Source organism: Cherax quadricarinatus, chromosome 83, assembly GCF_038502225.1.
Source record: "Cherax quadricarinatus isolate ZL_2023a chromosome 83, ASM3850222v1, whole genome shotgun sequence".
In the NCBI taxonomy this organism is placed as follows: Eukaryota; Metazoa; Arthropoda; class Malacostraca; order Decapoda; family Parastacidae; genus Cherax; species Cherax quadricarinatus.
Genome location: NC_091374.1, coordinates 9,862,970 through 9,882,587, shown reverse-complemented (window position 1 = coordinate 9,882,587; position 19,618 = coordinate 9,862,970). Strand labels below are relative to the sequence as shown.

The window sequence follows — 19,618 nt, the reverse complement described above, 5'->3', positions numbered from 1 at the left end:
TTAGCGCTTCTTTTTGATTATAATAATAATAGGCCTCCGAGGCAATATACCATCCTTCCTTAAGAACTTTTTAACTGACAGACATTTCCGTGTTCGGGTGACATTTCCGTGTTCGGGTCGATAATGTTCTTTCCCCGGACTTCGTCCAAGCTGAAGGTGTCCCTCAGGGATGTGTTCCAAGCACAACACTTTTTCTCCTTGCTATAAATGATTTCACCTCTGTTCTTCCACCCAATATTTGGTCATCACTATGTTGATGACTTTGCTATTGCTTGTGCAGGCGCTGACTGTCGTCTCATTGCAGTTTCTCTCCATGCGGTCGACCGTGTTTCCACTTGGGCCACCACGCATGGGTTTAAATTTTCAAGTACCAAAACTTGCCAAATTACTTTCGCTAGACGCTCTGTTATCTCTATGGCTCCTGTATCCCCGAACGTGATACAGTCCGGTTTCTAGGCCTTCTCTTTGACCGTAGGTTATCCTGGAAACCTCACATTACCTCTCTGAAGGCAACTTGTCACAGCTGGCTAAACCTTCTTAAAACCCTTGCTCATCTTTCCTGGGGAGCTGATCGTCGAACTCTGCTTCGCCTACGTTCAGCCCAATATTAGGAAAATAATAGCCAATAAAAATTCCCCCTCAATGTGCATACAGTAATTCGAGTGGACGTCAATTCACAATAGGTCATCCCTGCCTAAGAGTGGACCATGATAAAGAATGTTTTACAGCAAGACATTGGATACTTCCACACACAGCCAAGAAGATTTTGATAGTAACAACATGCAGTATTAGAGGAAAATTTCTCATATGGTTAGAGGCATGGCTACCAGAAAGAAGTGGTTTGCATAATTAGGAACCAGTCACAAGTGGTATGATGGAATAAGAGAAATGCAGTATAATGCAATCCTTTATTGAAGTTTCATCCACACAGTGGACTAAGTCCCAAACAGATCTCCCTGGGAAAAAGAGGGTGTGAATATATATAAGGAGCTTCAAGATGTAAGGATCAGGTGAGGACTATAGAAGATGATCTCAGAAGAGGGTGTATTTGAGGACCCACCCAAAATGAGCCACTAAGCCTGTTGTCATGTAGGATATTGATGAACAAGTTTTCTGTAAAAGCCATTGTTCTGGTTTAACCCTTTCAGGGTCCGTACCGTAGATCTGTCATGAGCTCAGCTCACTCTGATAAACTGTGAGTGGTACTTTTGGGCCTAGATATGAGAGAATACATCTATGTGGTATGTGTGCAGCACATTGTGTATAATGAGAAAAAAAAAAAAGATTTTCGATCAAAACAGTGACTTTGCAGTGTTTTTGCGATTTCTTGGTCTCATTTGATAGAATGGAAGACATATTACAGAAATAGAGATTATTTTGATTGGTTTTAGCACTGGAAATGGCTTGAAACTGAGCTCAAAGTAGCGGAAATGTTAAAATTTTGCCGATGTTCAAGAGTAAACAAACGACGTCACACGTCTAATACACACGAGCTGGTGGGTCTAATATACATTTACAAATGTGATGATATTTATAAAATTATTACAATTTTGCATAACAGTAAATCTTCTATTTTTTGGTGTGAATAAAAATTCATTATGTGAATAAGAAATCAAATTGGAATTTATTTGTAAAGCCTCAAAACATAACTAATGAACAGAGGAAATGTTAGTTTAGTCCCAGGAATACCTACATTGTTTATTTTGAACTTTGTGTTAAATTGGCCAAATTACCAATTTCCAATCACATTATTTTGTAGTTGAAACAGTTGACTTGGAGATTTCTTGTGCTCAATTGACTGAATAGAAGTAATACTAGTGAAATAGCTAAGAATTTGATCGACTGGAATAATGTAATAGGGCTAAAATGGGAGGCAAAATCGCAGATTCGTAAATATCACTGACATCAAAATTTGCAAGAGCATAATTTTGTCAATTTTCCATCAAATTTTGTACTTTTTGTTTTGTTACCTTCACAATAGGATTCTCTACCATTTCATAAGAAAAAATAACTTCAAAAAAAAAAAATTCTTGGACACTGGGGCACCACTTCAGATTTTGGCCTTGGACCCCAAAGGGGTTAAACTGTTGGACATGCAGGCAAGTGATGATTTAAAGATGCTTAATGTGTTCTTCTCTGTAGATGTGGTAGTTTCAGTGGAGGAAAAAAAAAATGCATTTCAGTTGTCCATTCTGATTTGTTCTAAAATGTATGTGTGGAGGTCCCTGGATATTTTGCAAAGGATTGTGTACCAATGCAGAGAAACCTGGTGTCCTTTTACTGATGCCTCTAGTTTAGTGACATTTTGAATATAGTATTGGGGAAAAAATTGTGGCAGGACATATTTGGCAATAAAGTCATTAGAAGACTAGGTATCTTCTCAGTGGTATGTCTGGGATGTACATGTCTGAAATCTCTGATTTTCACTATCTTCATGGCTTCAGAAATAGTTTTTCAATAAAAGATCATTTTTCAAGGCATTCAAGAGGTTGACAAAATTGCTAGTTGGCTCAAATCAATGGTTTGTGCTGTGTGTACCTTGATAAATAGTGATGTCACGTCTAGGTTGGAGAGTTCCTTGCTCCTGATGATAATATTGCAGATTAGATTATGAGGGTGTTTGAGATGTACTTTATATGGTGCCCAGGAGTTTACATAGGCATTTTGCTAGAATCCCCGAGTCTCTGTGGGGGCACTACGTATTCCAAAGATAGGTCTACCTAGAATTCCTGGCTCTAGTCTTTGGCAGGCCATACATTCTGGCATGTGGATTACAAAAGTTCTTCCCTTGTTTGAAGTCCTTTAGAATGAGGAGTGTTACAAAGCAAAGTTTTGGTTTGTAATAATTCAGCATAACCAACACCCCAACCACTCTACAGGGAAGTGCTGAACACAATTCTAGAATGAGAAAAAAAAGAGCAACACTGAATGAACACTGAAGTATTATATATAAAGAGCAAAGTAATGTTTATTAGTGCATCAAATGTATGTAACATGACAATGTAATTTGTACCACCAAATATGCAAGTGATCCTAAATTCTATCCAAAATTACAAAAACATAGCCTTGTTTCAGCATTGCAATTGGGTTTGATCTAAGGGAAGGAAAATTCCTTGTATCAAGAGATCTTAAGTAAATCTAAGCACCTCTAACAAGGTAAGAAAACTATGAAATTTGCATTAACACTAACAAAGTAAACAATTTTTGCACCCAAAAAACTGTCACCTGCCAATATTTTAGACCTCAGCACAAATAAGTCATCTTATATTCATACATTTGAAAAAACTGTAAAGGCCAGCAAGGGCCTCACAATGTACCATGGTTAACAACCTAGGCAAATTAGAATGTTCAACAGTCATCACTTAAGTAACAAATAATAATAATAATAATAATTCTTCTTCTTCTTCTTCTTCTTCTTCTTCATCATCATTTGAAGCCACTAGAATTTATGCATATAGATACGTCAAACACAGTATCTCCTATGACGTACATATACGACCGCAACAGCCAAAGGGTTAAACAATTTGACATGTGCTGAAGAGCTTCAGTCGTCACGTGAGGTCACAGACCCTGAGCTGCTTTGGGGATTAGTGTGGACGGTTACAAAGCATGGCTTGCTTCTGCAGTGTTTTAAAAATTGAGGTTGGACTTGAAGGAGGAGGTCTTGCTTCTCCAGGAGGAGATTAGGAGGCTGAAGGTCCACCTCAATGGGTCTGGGAGAGAGTGTGAGGTGGCTGGAGTTGTGGGGAATGAGGCTTCTAGCAGCGAGGTGCAGTCTGTCTCTCGCTGTGGGGAGGCTGTAGTTGGGGAGGCAGCAACGGCTACCAGCAGTGAGGAGCAGCCCAGCACCTGCTACAAGTTGAGAGTAGTTCACAGTAATGGAAGGCACATCAGAGTAAGGAAAGTTAAGAGTGAAGATCTGAAGGTAGGAAATCGCTTCTCTGTTCTTCAGGATGAATGTACTTCAGTGGCCAGTGAAGGTAAGGGTACTACTGCCCCTGCTAATGGAGGTAAGCGCATTCTTGTGGTTGGTGACTCTCAGGTAAGATACATTGACCGTGCTTTTTGTAATAGGAATAAGAATATGAGAGATAGAGTGTGCTTCCCTGGAGCTGGTGTTGGGGACATTGTCAACAGGCTGGATAATATCATGTCAGGTAATGGGAGCAAGCCCATTATCTGTCTCAGTGCTGGTGGAAATGATATTGGGAAGGGTAGGAGAGAAGAGCTGCTAGATAAGTACAGGTCAGCTATAGATTTCATTAAGTCTAAGGGAGGGATCCCAATCATATGTAGCATCTTGCCTAGAAGGGGAGTAGGAAATGAATGGTTGTCTAGGGCAATTGGTGTAAATTGCTGGCTAGACAGATACTGCAAGGAACTTGCAATCCCATTCATTGACAACTGGAACAACTTTTATGGCAAACATGATATGTATGCAAGGGATGGGGTACATCTCTCTGGGGCTGGGGTGGTAGCACTTGCAGACTCGATTGAGAAGGCCATTGGTGAAATGCCTATGATTTTAAACTGATGGAAGATAGAGGTATGGGTGTGTGTGGGAAACAAGCAGGTTGCAACACTTGGGTTGGAAACAGTAAATGTATAAAAGGCATTCAGCATGAAGTTATAAATAAAGACAATAGATCAGGTCAGCAAACAAAGGGGGACAGCAGAGGGCAGCAAGGGACTAGCTCCCTTAAGGTTTACTATACTAATAGCAGGAGTGTAAGAAATAAGATAGATGAGCTAAGATTAATTGCAAGTGCAGGAAACAGATATTATTGCTATAACAGAGACCTGGCTCAATCTGAAAGATAGAGAGATGCCCTCTGAATGTCACATACAAGGCTATAAATTATTCCACACTGACAGGGTCAACAGGAAAGGTGGTGGAGTAGCGATGTATGTCAGAGACAATTTAAATTGTTGTGTTAGACAAGATATTAAATTAGAAGCGTCAGCCACTGAATCTGTTTGGTTACAGCTTCTCGAGGGCCGAGAAAAACTAATTTTGGGTGTGATTTACAGGGCCCCAAATCTTGATAGGGAGTGCAGTAAACTTCTATGGGACGAAATTCGTAAGGCATCTACATACGAAAATGTTGTGCTAATGGGAGATTTCAACTATAGACAGATTGACTGGAGCAATTTGACAGGAAATTTAGTCAGGTGACTTTCTTGATATGATCCAGGATTGTTTTTTAAAACAGTTTGTGACAGAGCCAACTAGGGGAAATAACCTCCTTGACTTGGTTCTTGCCAGTAGGGAAACACTAATTAATAATCTTGAGGTTAATGATGAGCTTGGGAAAAGTGATCACAAATCACTCAGTTTTAATATATCATGGAATTCCCCTAATAATGGCAATCAAGTCTCCGTCCCTGACTTTCGCTTGGCTGATTTCATAGGACTGAAAAATTACTTAGGTGGGCTGAACTGGAATGACCTGACTAAGGGTCAGGTAGGTGGTGATGGTTGCCGATATGATGCGTTCCAGGGCATAGTTCTAGCTGCTCAGTCAAATTATGTTCCAAATAGGGAAATCAGATCAAACAAAAATGATCCTAAATGGATGAACAATAGATTAAAATATCTGATTGGTCAAAAGAGAGGCATATACGTATAGGCAAATCAAAAGAGGAGAGGGGCAATTGAGAAATCGATATATTCAGTTAAAGAGAGAAATAAAAAAGGGAATTAGAAAAGCAAAAAGAGATTATGAGGTTAAAGTTGCAAGAGAATCGAAGACTAACCCAAAAGGATTCTTTCAGGTATACAGAAGTAAGATCAGGGACAAGATAGGCCCACTCAAAAGTTCCTCGGGTCAGCTCACTGACAGTGATAAGGAAATGTGTAGAATTTTTAACACATACTTCCTCTCAGTTTTTACACAGGAGGATACCAGCGATATTCCAGTAATGATAAATTATGTAGAACAGGACGATAATAAACTGTGCACTATTAGGGTCACAAGTGACATGGTCCTTAGGCAAATAGATAAATTAAAACCTAACAAATCCCCAGGCCCTGATGAACTGTATGCAAGGGTTCTAAAGGAATGTAAAGAGGTGCTTAGCACACCTTTGGCTAATCTTTTCAACATATCACTACAAACTGGCATGGTGCCAGATAAGTGGAAAATGGCAAATGTGATACCTATTTTCAAAACAGGTGACAGGTCCTTAGCTTCGAACTATAGACCAATAAGCCTAACCTCCATAGTGGGAAAATTTATGGAATCAATAATTGCCGAGGCAGTTCGTAGCCACCTTGAAAAGCATAAATTAATCAACGAATCTCAGCATGGTTTTACAAAGGGGCGTTCCTGCCTTACGAATTTATTAACTTTTTTCACTAAGGTATTTGAGGAGGTAGATCATGGTAATGAATATGATATTGTGTATATGGACTTCAGTAAGGCTTTTGACAGGGTCCCACATCAGAGACTATTGAGGAAAATTAAAGCACATGGAATAGGAGGAGAAATTTTTTCCTGGATAGAGGCATGGTTGACAAATAGGCAGCAGAGAGTTTGCATAAATGGGGAGAAATCAGAGTGGGGAAGTGTCACGAGCGGTGTTCCACAGGGGTCAGTGTTGGGCCCCCTGCTGTTCACAATCTACATAAACGACATAGATGAGGGCATAAAGAGCGACATCGGCAAGTTTGCCGATGACACCAAAATAGGCCGTCGAATTCATTCTGACGAGGACATTCGAGCACTCCAGGAAGATTTGAATAGACTGATGCAGTGGTCGGAGAAGTGGCAGATGCAGTTTAATATAGACAAATGCAAAGTTCTAAATGTTGGACAGGACAATAACCATGCCACATATAAACTAAATAATGTAGATCTTAATATTACGGATTGCGAAAAAGATTTAGGAGTTCTGGTTAGCAGTGATCTGAAACCAAGACAACAGTGCATAAGTGTTCGCAATAAAGCTAATAGAATCCTTGGCTTCATATCAAGAAGCATAAATAATAGGAGTCCTCAGGTTGTTCTTCAACTCTATACATCCTTGGTTAGGCCTCATTTAGATTATGCTGCACAGTTTTGGTCACCTTATTACAGAATGGATATAAATTCTCTGGAAAATGTACAAAGGAGGATGACAAAGTTGATCCCATGTATCAGAAACCTTCCCTATGAGGATAGACTAAGGACCCTGAATCTGCACTCTCTAGAAAGACGTAGAATTAGGGGGGATATGATTGAGGTGTATAAATGGAAGACAGGAATAAATAAAGGGGATGTAAATAGTGTGCTGAAAATATCTAGCCTAGACAGGACTCGCAGCAATGGTTTTAAGTTGGAAAAATTCAGATTCAGGAAGGATATAGGAAAGTACTGGTTTGGTAATAGAGTTGTGGATGAGTGGAACAAACTCCCAAGTACAGTTATAGAGGCCAGAACATTGTGTAGCTTTAAAAATAGGTTGGATAAATACATGAGTGGATGTGGGTGGGTGTGAGTTAGACCTGATAGCTTGTGCTACCAGGTCGGTTGCCGTGTTCCTCCCTTAAGTCAATGTGACCTGACCTGACTAGGTTGGGTGCATTGGCTTAAGCCGGTAGGAGACTTGGACCTGCCTCGCATGGGCCAGTAGGCCTTCTGCAGTGTTCCTTCGTTCTTATGTTCTTATTATATATATATATATATATATATGTGTGTGTGTGTGCGTGTGCAATAACTGGCCAGGTGAAGATTTTGCCAGATACAGTACTTTTCCATTAAGTATGGCAACTATCAGCTCAAATTTCCAGGCATTAACCCTTTGACTGTTTCGGTCATATATATACACATCATATGAGCCACTGCATTTGACGTATATATACTCATAAATCCTAGCAGCTTCCAATCAAGCAAGAGAAAGCTGATAGGCCCAAATGTGAGAGAATGGGTCTGTTTTCCCCAATAAAAAAAAGTCCTGCAGCATGCAGTGTCTTTCATTTCTTTCGGAAGATGATTCTATTATTTTATAAAAAAAAATTTCTTAATTCTTCGACCCTGAGAGTAAGTTTGAGATCAGGGGTCTTGACCCTGAAAGGGTTAAGGCTTCATATATTGGAATACATCATAACTCATTAAATCAGTGCAACTGCTTGCCAACAGTATATATTTTAACATTACAATATACTAAAATATGGGATAAATGCAATGGATAAAAGAAAAGTTTTCCTTACCTGGCTGTGTGCATCCTGCATAGGACTGCACTACCTCCAGAGAAGTTTAAAAGCACAGACTGAACATGGAAGCCAAGTTTACACTTTTAATTTTGCTCCTAATGTTATCTTTTCAGCCAACTCTTCCTGGAATATACAGTATTTAAAGTAAATTACTTTTACATAAACTAAACCTAAATGAAATCATATAAATGATATGGCTTCAGCCGTGTCTTTTTTTTTTTCCCCAACAAGTCGGCTGTCTCCCACCAAGGCATCATAACTTTCTCAAAATCAAAAAAGACTGCATCCCAAAAGTATATATTATTATTATTATTATTATAATCAAGGGGGAAGCGCTAAACCCAGAGGATTATACAGCACCTGGGGGGGGGGGGGATGTGGAAGGCATTCAGGCTTAATTCGGGGAACTGGAGCACAGATCCAATTCCCTAAATAAAGAGCCCCTCACCAACATCAAGGAACCAAAAGTATATAAACATTATAACAGTATACTAAATTATATGTAATGGATAACAATATGCATGTTTTCCTTACCTGTACGTGTGGATCCTGCATTACTTCCAGAGAAGAACATGAAGATAATTATACTTTTAATTTTGCTCCCATTTTCTTTCCAGCCAACTACTCCTGGAATATACAGTATTTCAAGTAAATTGTTATAAAAACCATCTAAATGAAATAGTATAAAAGATATGGTTTCAGATTAATTTTTTTCCACAGTAAAACCTTACTGCTTGAAGGCTTAAGAGTTGGATTTTAATACATCACAATGAGTACACAACAATTAGTTCAAGAGGAAAAAAAAAATATTCAAATCCTAATGCGCATGAAATTTGCATAACATTATATGAATAAATTTATTTATACATTACCCTTTTTTCCTCCATGTATAAAGTTAATTATCCATAAATATCTCAAACCCATTTTTTTTTAAACCCCTCTTGTCAATTCTACGGTTCACCTCATCTTTCGTAGCCCCATCCACCAACAAGTCCACTCCAAAATATCTACACATTTACTTCTATACTATCTCGTCCTAATCTGTTGTCCAGTCTTATTACATAAATTTTGAATTACTCTCATCACTTCACTCGTATGTTTACTCTATTTCCTTCTTTTACATACCCTCCCAAATTTATCCAGCAACCTCTGCAACTTTTTAGAATCTTAAGTAGCTCAATTACAGACCAAATTACTAAGAATATGCACTACTTCCATGGAAAATTACCTGCACAGAATGAACATGAAGATAAAGCTTATACTTTTAATTTTGCTCCCAATATCTTACTACTGAAGCCAACTCCTCTAGGCACTATACAGTGGAACCTCTACTTACGAGTTTAATCCGTTCCATGACGTTGCTCGCAACTGGATTTGCTCGTTTGCAGAGTCAATTTTCCTCGTTTAAATTAATTGAAATGGAATTAATTCATTCCAGTAGAATTCTAGGCACGAGAAAGTACTTTAATAATTTCCCTAATATCAACTCTACAGCTTATTTATCTATCACAATTCATGTAATATGGCATAATAAACAATATTAATAATATAGAAACATGATGTATACACTAGAATGAATAAAATACATGTCATTAGGTATGTGGCTAGTGGTGGTGACAGCAGCCATTATTGCTGGGGTTTACAGGGCCACCACAGTGGCCATTCCTGCTCTTGACTACATGTGTAGAGAACCTATGATAACCTAAAAAAGTCAGTGACTTAAGTGCTACACTCTTAATGCTTCACTTTGCCACTACTGCCTCATGATGTCTGCCACTGCTGCTTCATGTCTGCCACTGCTGCTTCATCTTGTCTGCCACCGCTACCTCATGATGTCGCCAAAGAATCGAACATTTCTGCTATTTTGAGCTCAATTTCAAGGTACTTTTCATCGTGAAACAATTAAAATCATATTTATTTTTTGTAGTATATCTTCCATTCTATCACATGAGACCAAATAAAACGAGACTACAACCTTAAAAAACCATATGAAAATATACCGCTAAGGGGAGGCTAATGGCCGAGAAGTGAACTCCGTTATTTATGGTCCAATTTATTTCATTTTTGGTGTACGTTAAGAAGCATCTTTTCATCATGCATTGCCCAAGTGTTAATAAGATAGTCCAACAACTTAGATCCAATTCCCAAGATCAAGAGCAAGAGCCCCCCCTCACCAGTGTCAATTATCTTGAGGCTCGCTCACATCTGGAAATTTTGCTCACGTCTGGAAAACAAAAAATGGACCGAGTAGCTGCTCATATCTGGAAAAACTCGCACATGGATGCACTCTTAAGTAGAGGTTCCACTGTATTCAAAGAAAATTATATAAACCTAAATGAAACATAAAAAGATTGGTTTCAGCATAATTTCTTCAACAGTAAAATCTGCTTGAAGGCTTTCGAGTTGGAGTCTAATACATTAGTAAATGAAACTTAAATAGTTGGTGGGGGGGATGGGGTGCTTGAAAATAACCTTCAAAAATGTGCATGAAATCTGTATAATTTTATTTGGAATTTGTATGGTATTTTCCAAAAAAGTGGGATAAATAAGAAAAACCCCAAAATTTGAAACTTTACGCAGATCAAAACTTTAAATTCAGTTAAGTTTAACACTCCTAGGTAGCAGGTTGGTAAACAGCAACCACCCAGGGAGGTACTACTGTCCTGCCAAGCGAGTGTACAACGAAAACCTGTGATTGTTTTACATGATGGTACGATTGCTGGTGTCTTTTGTCTGTCTCATAAACATGCAAGATTTCAGGTATGTCTTGCTACTTCTACTTGCACTTAGGTCACATTACACATACATGTACAAGCATATATATACACACCCCTCTGTGTATTCTTCTATTTTCTTTCTAGCTCTTATCTCCATGGGGAAGTGGAACAGAATTCTTCCTCAGTAAGCCATGCGTGTTGTAAGAGGCAACTAAAATGCCGGGAGCAAGGGGCTAGTAACCCCTTCTCCCATATAAATTACTAAATTTAGAAGAAACTTTCGTTTTTCCTTTTGGGCCACCCCGCCTCGGTGGGATACGGCCGGTGTGTTGAAAGAAAGAAAAAAAAAAAAAACTTAAGAATACACACCTTATATCCATCATAGAAGGTTTGATATTGTACACATTTCTGAAAGTAAAAGAAAATACAATGGCTACCAAGAACAAAAATGTGTGTTTTGCATTTATTAGATTTTAAATTCAGCAAAAAATATTCCACAATATTATTCAGATGACGAAAAATAATGACATCATTTATGTTGAGAATGGAAATAAAAGCAGTAATACATAACAGCCAACATTAGTAATGTTAATACAGCAGTCTCTAAGAGTTAATATTAATTGTTCTATGAGGTGTATTGTACCTCAAAACTATCTCCACGCAAACCCCCAAAATACGTGGTTTCATGGTGCTTTGTTCTAAGATGGTAGAAAACACCTTACTTAACTCTGGATATTTTTTTTTTTTTGTTTAAATAATTTGGGGCTTTCCGAGTGGCAAATAAGCATAGACTTCAATCTGAAATCTCCATGGGCACCCAACAGCAGAGTAAGCCCATCTCCCATAGGCTTATCCCTAAAGTGTCAGGTCAAGGCAGAGAAAAAGGCAAGTCAGGGCAGAGGTAAAGGCAGGTCAAAGTAGAGGCAGCACAGAGGTAGAACAGGGTAGAGGGAGGGAGGGCAGTCAGGATAGGGCACAGGCAGGCAAGACAGAGGCAGCAAAGCAAGGAAGGTAGATCATATCTGGAAGGGCGGGCAGGCAGGCAGGGCTCTGTGTAGAGCAAGGTAGGACAGGCAGGGCTCTGTGTAGAGCAAGGTAGGACAGGCAGGGCTGTGTAGAGCAAGGTAGGACAGGCAGGGCTCTGTGTAGAGCAAGGTAGGACAGGCAGGGCTCTGTGTAGAGCAAGGTAGGACAGGCAGGGCTCTGTGTAGAGCAAGGTAAGGCAAAGAAATGTATACTTAATATTTACTATGATACTGTCTCCTGCTGGCTGGCTGGCTGGCTGGCTGGCTGCCTGCCTGCCTGCCTGCCTGCCTACCTATCTTCCTTCCACCCCATTTAAGGCAGGCAAGGGGAGGCAGACCACATTGGACTATGAAGGCCAGGGAGGTAGGGTAAGGAAGAGCACAAGGCAGGGCAGGCTGAAGCACGCAGAGCAAGGTAGAGTAGGAGGGGCAGAGCAAGCAGGACAGGACAGGGTTGGGCAAGCAGGCTAAGTTAACCCTTTCAGGGTCCGTCCCGTAGCTCTACGGCTTTACGTTCAGCGTCCAAACCATAGATCTACGCCATGAGCTCAGCTCACTCTGATAAACTGTGAGTGCTACATTTGGGCCTAGATATGAGAGAATACATCTATGTGGTATGTGTGCACCACATAAAACAGATCCTGCAGCACACTGTGTATAATGAGAGAAAAAAAATGAAATCATGATTTTTCGATTAAAACAGCGACTTTGCAGTGTTTTTTCGTATGTTTTTTATAGTTGTATTTGCGATTTCTTGGTCTCATTTGATAGAATGGAAGACATATTACAGAAATAGAGATGATTTTGATTGGTTTTAGCACTGGAAATCGCTTGAAACTGAGCTCAAAGTAGCGGAAATGTTAAATTTTTGCCGATATTCAAGAGTAAACAAACGACCTCACACGTCTAATACACGTCAGCTGGTGGGTCTAATATACATTCACAAATATGGTGATGATATTTATACAATTATTACAGTATTGCATAACAGTAAATGTTCTACTTTTTGGTGTGAATAAAAATTCATTATGTGAATAAAAAATAAAAATGGAATTTATGTGTAAAGCCTCAAAACATAACTAATGAACAGAGGAAATGTTAGTTTAGTGCCAGGAATGCCTACATTGTTCATTCTGGACCCTATTTTGAAATTGGAATATTTTGAACTTTGTGTTAAATTGGTCAAATTAACAATTTCCGATCACTTTATTTTGTAGTTGAAACAGTTGACTTGGCGATTTCTTGTGCTCAATCGATAGAATAGAAGTAATACTAGTGAAATAGCTAAGAATTTGGTTGATTGGAATAATGTAATTGGCCTAAAATGGGAGTCAAAGTTGGCAAAATCGCCGATTCGTAAATATCGCTGACACATCAAAATTCGCGAGAGCGTAATTTCGTAAATTTTCCACCAAATTTCGTACTTTTTGTTTTATTACCTTCACAAAAAGATTCTCTACGATTTCATAAGAAAAAATAATTTTTTTTTTTTTCAAAATTCTTGGACACTGGTGCGTGACTCCAGATTTGGGCCTTGGACCCTGAAAGGGTTAAAGGCAGGGAAAGAAGTGGAGAGAAAGTGTTCTCATTCTTCAGTTGCTGTCTCGTGTTGCCCAGTTATGGTACAAGCACAGTCTCCCTCCCTTCCTCTCAATGCCTTCCACCCACCATCCATTCCCATCCTACTCTTCCAACTCTTCCAACACACCCTCAACTATCACTCCATTTAAGAACTTTACATCACCCAGTCTTGCCAAGGGGTCGAGGCCCACTCTCACAGGCCAAGTATCACATGCTTTACTATTTTTCATAAAATCAAAACTAAGTTCCTTTATGAGGGTAAGTAACTCAAGGATCACTATGTATGAAAAATATCATGTTTTCTCTTACCTGGTTGTGTTAATCCTGCATAGTATTACGCTACTTCCAGAGAGAATACCTTCAGACACCGAACATGATGATAATATTTATACTTTTAATTTTACTCCCAACATCGTATCTTTCAGGAAACTCCTCCTGGAATATATAGTATTTAAATTCAATTACAGTATATTACACAAACTAGATCTAAATTAAATATGAAGGATATGATTTCAGTTTCATGTGTTCCACAGTATAACCTTACTGCTTGAGAGTTTCATTGAATACATCATAATAAACAAAACTTCAAAAATTTAGTTCCCGAGAAGAAAAAAAACTTTGAAAATAAGCAAAATTTGCATAATTTAAGGTTTCTTGTACAGCAGACTCTTAACTGAAACTTTCAGAATAATCCAGAATGGGGAAAATGAATCATCCCAAAAAAATTGAAATTACTATGAATACCATAAAAAGTTTAGTTCATCAGTTAGGATTTTGTTTTCCCTACAAGTAAGCAATTCTATATTCACAACATTCAAAAATTATCAGTAATTTAACCCTTTCACCGTTTCGGTCATATATATACGTCTTACGAGCCACAATGTTTGACGTATACTCAAAAATTCTAGTGGCTTCAAATCAAGCAGGAGAAAGCTGGTAGGCCCAAGTGTGAGAATGGGTCTGTTTGGTCAGTGTGCACCATATAAAAACAATCCTGCAGCACGCAGTGCATGATGAGAAAAAACTCAACCGTGTTTTTGGATTAAAGCGCCGACTTTGAGGTGTATTTTCACATAGTTTTTATGGGTATATTCTCATTTTCGTAGTCACATTTGATAGACGGGTAAACATATTATAGAAATAGAGGTGATTTTGATTGGTTTTACTATGAAAATGACTGAATTGGAGCTTAAAGTAAGGAAAATGTTTTGATTTTTTCTGATGTTCAAGAGTAAACAATGTCATTGTCCAATAAATGTCCAACTAGCCATTCTAATATGCAGTCATGAATGGGTTGATGTTATTTATACAATTATTACAATATTGCAGTAGTCTGCATAACAGTAAATCTTCTATTTTTGGTTTGAATAAAAATTCAAAATAAAAAGCAAGAGTAATATCAGAGGGGCCTGGAGATGTGACTGATGAACAAAGAAAAATGTCTGCATTGTTCATTCTGGATCCTATTTTGAAATTGGCATTTTTTTTTATTTGGTGAAATTGGCCAAATTGCAATTTCTGACCACTTTATTGGGTAGCCGAAATCGGTAAATGGGCAGTTTCTTGTACTCAATCAATAGAACAAATGGAGTTCTTAAGAAATAGTTATGAGTTTGGTTGACTGGAACAATGGAATTAGCCGAAAACAGGGCTCAAAATGGGCGAAATCGCCAATTCGTAAATATCGCCGAGGTTGCTAACTTCGCGAGAGAGTAATTCTGCAAATTTTCCATCAAATTTCGTACTTTTGGTGTCATTACCATCAGGAAAAGATTCTCTATCATTTCTTAAGAATTTTTTTTTTCTCCAATATTTTGTGATACCAGGAGACACCTCAGGATTTGGGGTTTTGACAGTCAAAGGGTTAAACACTAATACTTCAGAAGTTTTACTGTACCAAAATATCATTACAGCTTACATGCCAATACATTCAGCATTCTATGAATCTTCTCATGAATTTCATGTACAGAGCCTTGTACATAGAAAATCTGCTACAAAAAATGCTATTCATAAATTACAAAAGAAATAATCTCTAGCCACCCAGGTCTGTAGTAGTAATTATGTAAATTTTAGGAAATGCTTTAAAGATTAACTATAACTGTATTAAAAAATAATCCAGCAACAATTCTGAAAAGCAGACATTCATCAAGCTTTACCTTCTAATATAGATGTAGATTTCATTGCAAAGCCTCTAACATCCACTCAGCACATGAGGTCAAATTTCAGATGCAAAGATATGCTGTAGTTCACTCCATACCTGAAGAACAATTTTTCTTTACATAGGGGGTCAAAAATGTATCTTCAATTTAAAGTCCCTCTCAAATGATCAGCAAAATCTGTCAACATATAGTCTCGGGTTTCAAGTGTTAAATCATCATATACAGCAGTTAATTTTTTTTTTTTACTATTATATCCAAACCAAGTGATTTTGTTTCTTACATTGTTCAGTGAATGATATACAGCTTTACATTCCACTCAAAGCAGCAGCAACATACCAACAGTACCAACTGTCACCGAGCAATTTCACACCAGTATTTCGCCCAGTCTGGTATGGCCTTTCCACTGCTGAATTTGAGGCAAAGTGAAATACAATAAATTCCTAGCAAGACTTGTGTATATAAAATTCTTGTTTATACCATTCTTCAAATACAAACACATGAACACTAACACTACTTCCCTGAATGCTTGAGATTTATTGGAATACATCAAAACTCGTTCTCAAAATCTGACTATCCCAAAAGTATATAATTACAATATACTATATTTCATGGATTAAAAATTTTCCCTTACCTGGCAGTGTGAATCCTGCATGGCACTACTTCCAGAGAAGATTACCAGCATAGACTGAATATGAAGACAATGTTCATACTTAAAATTTTATTTATTATCAATCAAACATTTTGACTTTTCAGTCAACTCCTCCTGAAATACAGTATATAAAGTCAACTATATTATATAAAGTAAACCTAAATTAAATTGTATAAAAGATATAATTTCAGCTTAATTTTTTCCACAGTAAAACCTTACTGCTTGAAGGCTTGAGAGTTTCATTGAATACATCATTAGAAAAAAAATGTTTAGAATTTATGATTTAATAAATTTCATGTACAGAGAACCTTATGGAAAATGTGCAAGACAAACAAATAAACAAGTCCAACTAAACATCTAGATCCCTGATGGGAATATGTAATACTTTCAGGGAAGATTACCTGCACAGAATGAACATGGAGACTTGGCTTATACTTGTAATTTTGCTCCCAACATCTTATTTCAGCCACCTCCTGGAATATATTTTTAAGCAAATTATTATATAAACTAAACCTAAATGAAATAGCATAAAGGATATAGCTTCAGTTTTTTTTTTTCCACAGTACAACCTTACTGCTTGAAGGCTTAAGAGTTGGATTCTAATACATCATAATTAGGTTGGTAGACAGCAACCACCCAGGGAAGTACTACCGTCCTGCCAGATGACTGTGAAACAGAAACCTGTAACTGTTTTGCACGATGGTAGGATTGCTGGTTTATTTTTCTGTCTCATAAACATGCTAGATAACAGGGATATCTTGCTACTCCTACTTACACTTTGGTCACACTTCACAGACACGCACATGCATATATATATATACATACATCTAGGTTTTTCTTCTTTTTCTATATAGCTCTTGTTCTTTTTTATTTCTTCTATTGTCCATGGGGAAGTGGAAAAGAATCTTTCCTCCGTAGGCCATGCGTGTCGTATGAGGCGACTAAAATGTCAGGAGCAATGGGGTAGTAACCCCTTCTCCTGTAGACATTTACTAAAAAAGAGAAGAAAAACTTTATAAAACTGGGATGCTTGAATGTGCGTGGATGTAGTGCGGATGACAAGAAACAGATGATTGCTGATGTTATGAATGGAAAGAAGTTGGATGTCCTGGCCCTAAGCACAACAAAGCTGAAGGGGGTAGGGGAGTTTCGGTGGGGGGAAATAAATGGGATTAAATCTGGAGTATCTGAGAGAGTTAGAGCAAAGGAATGGGTAGCAGTAATGTTGAAGGATCAGTTATGGAAGGAGAAAAGAGAATATGAATGTGTAAGTTCAAGAATTATGTGGATGAAAGTAAAGGTTGGATGCGAAAAGTGGGTCATAATAAGCGTGTATGCACCTGGAGAAGAGAGGAATGCAGAGGAGAGATTTTGGGAGATGTTAAGTGAATGTATAGGAGCCTTTGAACCAAATGAGAGAGTAATTGTGGCAGGGGACCTGAATGCTAAAGAAGGAGAAACTTTTAGAGGGTGTGGTAGGTAAGTTTGGGGTGCCAGGTGTAAAGGATAATGGGAGCCCTTTGATTGAACTTTGTATAGAAAGGGGTTTAGTTATAGGTAATACATATTTTAAGAAAAAGAGCATAAGTATACATGATATGATGTAGGGTGAAATGACAGTAGTTTGTTGGATTATGTATTGGTAGATAAACGACTGTTGAGTAGACTTCAGGATGTACATGTTTATAGAGGGGCCATAGATATATCAGATCACTTTCTAGTTGTAGCTACACAGAGTAAAAGGTAGATGGGATACAAGGAGAATAGAAGCGTCAGGGAAGAGAGAGGTGAAGGTTTATAAACTAAAAGAGGAGGCAGTTAGGGTAAGATATAAACAGCTATTGGAGGATAGATGGGCTAATGAGAGCATAGGCAATGGGGTCGAAGAGGTATGGGGTAGGTTTAAAAATGTAGTGTTAAGAGTGTTCAGCAGAAGTTTGTGGTTACAGGAAAGTGGGTGCGGGAGGGAAGAGGAGCGATTGGTGGAATGATGTAAAGAGAGTAGCAAGGGAGAAAAAGTTAGCATATGAAAAGTTTTTACAAAGTAGAAGTGATGCAAGGAGGAAAGAGTATATGGAGAAAAAGACAGAGGTTAAGAGTGGTAAAGCTATGTAAAAAGAGCAAATGAGAGAGTGGGTGAGATGTTATCAACAAATTTTGTTGAAAATAAGAGAAAGTTTTGGAGTGAGATTAATAAGTTAAGGAATCCTAGAGAACAAATGGATTTGTCAGTTAAAAATAGGAGAGGAGAGTTATTAAATGGAGAGTTAGAGGTATTGGGAAGATGGAGGGAATATTTTGAGGAATTGTTAAATGTTGAAGATAGGGAAGCTGTGATTTCGTGTATAGGGCAAGGAGGAATAACATCTTGTAGGAGTGAGGAAGAGCCAGTTTTGAGTGTGGGGGCAGTTCGTGAGGCAGTAGGTAAAATGAAAGGGGGTAAGGCAGCCGGGATTGATGGGATAAAGATAGAAATGTTAAAAGCAGGTGGGGATATAGTTTTGGAGTGGTTGGTGCAATTATTTAATAAATGTATGGAAGAGGGTAAGGTACCTAGGGATTGGCAGAGAGCATGCATAGTTCCTTTGTATAAAGGCAAAGGGGACAAAAGAGTGTGCAAAAATTATAGGGGGACAAGTCTGTCGAGTATACCTGGTAAAGTGTATGGTAGAGTTATTATTGAAAGAATTAAGAGTAAGATGGATAATAGGATAGCAGATGAACAAGGAGGCTTTAGGAAAGGTAGGGGGTGTGTGGACCAGGTGTTTACAGTGAAACATATAAGTGAACAGTATTTAGATAAGGCTAAAGAGGTCTTTGTGGCATTTATGGATTTGGGAAAGGCGTACGACAGGGTGGATAGGGGGGCAATGTGGCAGATGTTGCAGGTGCATGGTGTAGGAGGTAGGTTACTGAAAGCAGTGAAGAGTTTTTACGAGAATAGTGAGGCTCAAGTTAGAGTATGTAGGAAAGAGGGAAATTATTTCCCAGTAAAAGTAGGCCTTAGACAAGGATGTGTGATGTCACCATGGTTGTTTAATATATTTATAGATGGGGTTGTAAGAGAAGTAAATGCGAGGGTCTTGGCAAGAGGTGAGGAGTTAAAAGATAAAGAATCACACAGTGGGAGTTGTCACAGTTGCTCTTTGCTGATGACACTGCTCTTGGGAGATTCTGAAGAGAAGTTGCAGAGATTGGTGGATGAATTTAGTAGGGTGGGCAAAAGAAAATTAAAAGTGAATACAGGAAAGAGTAAGGTTATAAGGATAACAAAAAGATTAGGTGATGAAAGA

General features: G+C 38.2%; 1 long non-coding RNA gene across 2 annotated transcripts in view; it reads right to left on the bottom strand.

Moving 5' to 3' along the window:
* Nucleotides 1–894: 894 nt before the first annotated feature.
* Nucleotides 895–19,618, bottom strand: part of LOC128702096 (uncharacterized) — a 43,821-nt gene continuing 25,097 nt past the window's right edge. For both annotated transcript variants that reach the window (XR_011394338.1, XR_011394339.1), the window contains 9 exons: nt 16,727–16,798; nt 16,308–16,439; nt 15,957–16,082; nt 15,674–15,774; nt 13,827–13,952; nt 11,281–11,319; nt 8,729–8,821; nt 8,192–8,317; nt 895–2,898 (listed from right to left, as the gene is read on the bottom strand). This is a non-coding gene — a long non-coding RNA (uncharacterized lncRNA). The remainder of the gene's footprint in view (nt 2,899–8,191; nt 8,318–8,728; nt 8,822–11,280; nt 11,320–13,826; nt 13,953–15,673; nt 15,775–15,956; nt 16,083–16,307; nt 16,440–16,726; nt 16,799–19,618) is intronic.